We start from the raw sequence: 4,382 nt of genomic DNA on the forward strand, positions 1-4,382 counted from the left end.
GGCTCCAGCGGCGCAGGCCCAGTGGCCACGGCTCATGGGCCCAGCTGCTCTGCGGCATGTGGGATCTTCCCAGACCGGGACACAAACCCGCGTCCCCTGCATCGGCAGGCGCACTCTCAACCACTGCGCCACCAAGGAAGCCTATAATGTGTATTTTGATTTACTACACGTTTAATAATTTGCTTGCTCAGCACTCCATTTTTCTTCTCATGCTTCCTTTCTGGGTATGACTTTTTTTCTTCCTATAGTACAGTCTTTGGTTGTTTTTTTAGTGTCTATTAGTAGGAAACTCTCAGCATTTGTCTGAATATGGTTATTTTGACTACACTTTTAAATCATGGTTTACCTAGGTATAGAATTCCAGATTAATAACTTCAAAGATCATTCTACTATTTAAGGGTTTCTATTACTGCTGTTGATAAATTAGTTAACAGTCTGTCAGTCACCCTCTTTGTACGTCATCAGCGTTTACTCTCTGCTGCTTTTATTTTTTTGTTGCTTTGTTTTGGGTTTTTTTTAACATCTTTACTGGAGTATAATTGCTTTACAATGGTGTGTTAGTTGCTGCAGTATAACAAAGTGAATCAGCTATACATACATATATATATATATATATCCATCCCTCCCACCCTCCCTATCCCACCCCTCTAGGCCGTCACAAAGCACCGAGCTGATCTCCCTGTGCTATGTGGCTGCTTCCCACTAGCTATCTGTTTTACATTTGGTAGTGTATATCTGTCCATGCCAGTCTCTCACTTCGTCCCAGCTTACCCTTCCCCCTCTCCGTGTCCTCAAGCCCATTCTCTATGTCTGCGTCTTTATTCCTGTCCTGCCCCTAGGTTCTTCAGAACCTTTTGTTTTTTTAGATTCCATATATATGTGTTATCTGCTGCCTTTCAAATCATCTCTTGTCTTCAATTTCATTTTAATATTCCAAATGTGAATTTAACTGATCTTGTGTTCAGATTCATTGTAATTACTGAATCTGAGAAGTCGTGTCTGTGAAAGATCCAGAAGAATCTGGAAAATTCTCAATTATTTTTCTATTTCAATAATATCCCCCCTATTTTCCTAATTTTCTCTGTCTAGAACCCATTTATAGATGTACATGTTCAATTAACATTTAGTGATCCCTGTTTCGCCATGTTTTCTATCTCTTTATCTCTCAGGCTGCATCCTGTATACTAGTCATGAAATTCCTCTTAGCTATCTCTGATTTTATCTTTAAGCTCTTCTACTGAACAATATATTTTAATTTCTAGCAACCAATCATGTCATTTAATAAAATTTGCCTGGTAATGTTTCATCTTGTTTTATACATCTAATTTTTGCCTTCTTTATTACTTTGATAATCTTAAATACTTATGCTGTGGTTTATGACTGATATTTCTACATTTTTAGAGGTCATGCCCTATATCTGTTATATCTGCTAAGTCATTCTCAACTTTTTTCCTTGAAATTTTGGTAATTTTGGATCATTAGCTTATACTGAGCAGGGCTTTATCTGTCTGTTTCTGTAGAAACAATAGGCATCTCTTCTGCTGTTTACTCCAAAGCAAATTTTTGTTAATTTCCTGAAGTTACACATTAGGTAAATATGAAAGGAAGTCCTGACTACAAACTTTTATGAAACAGTTATTTCTTTATGTTCTACCCAGTGTCAAAAACCAAGTTTGACCAACTTGTTTTGTCATATTCCCTAACCAAATGAGCATTTTCTTTCCTATTCCATTATGTTATGAGAGTATAGGTTTTTGAAGATTTGGGCTTTTTATAAGAAATTCAGTTCCAACTTACTCTCTTTATCCAAAACCCCATCTCCTCTCACCACATAACTCTTAAAATTCTAGGCTCCTGAAATTAACTGCTATTTCAGCCCTGTGCTTCCTAAATGAGTTTCCCTCTTCATTTTCAGGAGCTAGAAGTGTTCTTTACTTTTTAGATCCCTAGTTCTGGAATTTAAAAGATATTTTTATATTTTATATGTTCATAAATATTTTATAGTGGGAGTATTTTCAGGTTGACTACTACCACATTCCTGGAAACCAAAGTCCTTGGAGGGTTTCAAATATGGAGTGGATTTCAAGAAAATCTACATCAAAGATATTTGCCTTGAACAAGGAGTAGCTATCAGGGCCAAGGCTTCTACAGCACATGGGAGATAATAATGAGAAAAAGCCCTGAAATACTTTAGTATCATGTGTTCCAGTGAAAAGGAGCCTAGAAGAACTGGCCAGAAAAAAAGCTACTCATTTATAAATCTCAGTAAGAATTCGACACATTCCATGTCTATAGTCCTTATGCAGAAGGTACTGTCTTTGAGAAGCATTTTCTTGCATCTCCAATTCACTATGTCAACACCAAGCTTCTCAAGTATTCATCCCATTATCCCTTTCTTTGAGAGTCTTAAATTTTAAGCATTCATATGGGAACATAGTAAGAGCTGGAGGCATAATTACTCATGGTCATGGTGACTGTTCTGAAGCTGTGTCAAGATGTGAACATATATATTCACTGTTAATTAAAATAAACACTAATAATACTTTCACTCTCAGACTAGATATATCCAATTATAGTTTGTAAACATCTTGTGTTATAAACTCTATCCTTTCTACGAGGGTTTTCATTTTGCAGGGTATAATTTCCCTGTTAACTATGAAAATTGGTTGCAACTGCTCATTAATTGGGACACTTGTTTACATAGTCTGGCATAACTTGGAACATTAATTAAAGCAGTGCATGTTTCAAATGTACATGCCCTTTCCAATAATTACTGAATTGGTTGGAAGAAGGGTGCATATCTGTGAGGTATAATAAAATTTATGTACTCTGTTGCTTTTTTGGTAATACAACATGACTCCACAGACTTGGGGCATTATGCTTAGTTAAGGGATATAAATAGGTCCATAGCACCTTATCTACAATTTCAAAATTCACAAAGACTCTAAAAACTGAAAGCCTTGTTTTGTAATTCATTTGCCAACAACAACCAACCTGAATTCTTTTAGTGGTAAAATATGATGTGAACTGATATAAGTGCATTTAACCCACTTAGTGTGACTATTTACACATTTTACTAAATAAATATTAAATACAACACAATGCCCCAGACCTTGATGAGGTATTACACAATACACACATATACAAAGTTGGCATGACATTACCTGTCTGAAATCCAAAAACATTCTGAACGCTGGAAGACATTTGGTTTAATATTTTCAAATAATGGATTGTGGACCTATAATAAGCTAGTATAAAAAGCTATCAGAAATATTTTTTAAAAGACTAAAATATCTGTGAATTTGGGAATCTTACAAATTGATGCAAGAGAACTTTCATGAATCACAGTTATAATTCCTTGAAAAAGCTTAACAAAAAAGTGAATATATATGGTAATATATTATCACAATGTAAGGCAAATAAGTTGTAATTCTGTAGTGAGTAGTATTATTTTTAAGCATATTTGGAATTAAGATGTAAATTAAATAATCAGTATGGTATTTATAGCCACTAAAGGATGGTTGAAAAACTAGGAGAGTAAGCTCGTTGGAGTTATGTACATGTTTGGGGTTTTCAAATTTTAACCCAGGGTTTCTCAACAACCATGTTATTGATATTTGAGTCCAGAGCATTCTTTGTTGTAGGAAGCTGTCCTGTGCACTGCAGGATGTTTAGCAGCATCCCCAGCCTCTACCCACTAGATGACAGCAGCACATCTCCTGCCCAAGTTCTGACAATCACAAATGTCTCCTGGCATTGCCAGAAGTCCCCTGGGGGCAACTCAGTTGAGACACAGTCTTAACCCAACTTTTGTATAAGACTTCGAAAGTAGTTTCACATATATGTTGTTATTTTAAACATATCACAGAACAACCCTGTGAGGTAGGTATTATTATACCCAGTTCACCAATGAGGAAACTAAGGTCCAGGGAGGTGAAGAAACTGCCCCAACCACACAGCTACTGAGTGATCAGCTGGGACTCACCAGTCAGCTCAGCAGGCTGTTCAGCCACGTTCTCCCTCCAGCATCATCTTGAAGAGGTATTGGGTCAATGAAACATGATGCAGATCATCTCTGATTTTTTTTTTAAGTAGAACAATGCATCTTGGAACATTCATTAAATCATTTCAGCACAAATTATCAGAGAAATGCAAATCAAAACTACAAATGCAAATCAAAACTTACACTACTGGTGTGAGTTATCACCTCACACCATTCAGGATGGCCATCATTTAAAAGTCTATAAATAAATACTGGAGATGGTGTGGAGAAAAGGGAACCCTCCTACGCCATTGGTGGGAATGAAAATTGGTACAGACACTGTGGAAAACAGTATGGAGTTTCCTCAAAAACACTAAAAACAGAGTCACCATATGATCTA

The sequence above is a fragment of the Lipotes vexillifer genome, unplaced genomic scaffold (assembly GCF_000442215.2).
Source record: "Lipotes vexillifer unplaced genomic scaffold, Lipotes_vexillifer_v1.1 scaffold48, whole genome shotgun sequence".
Taxonomy (NCBI): Eukaryota; Metazoa; Chordata; class Mammalia; order Artiodactyla; family Lipotidae; genus Lipotes; species Lipotes vexillifer.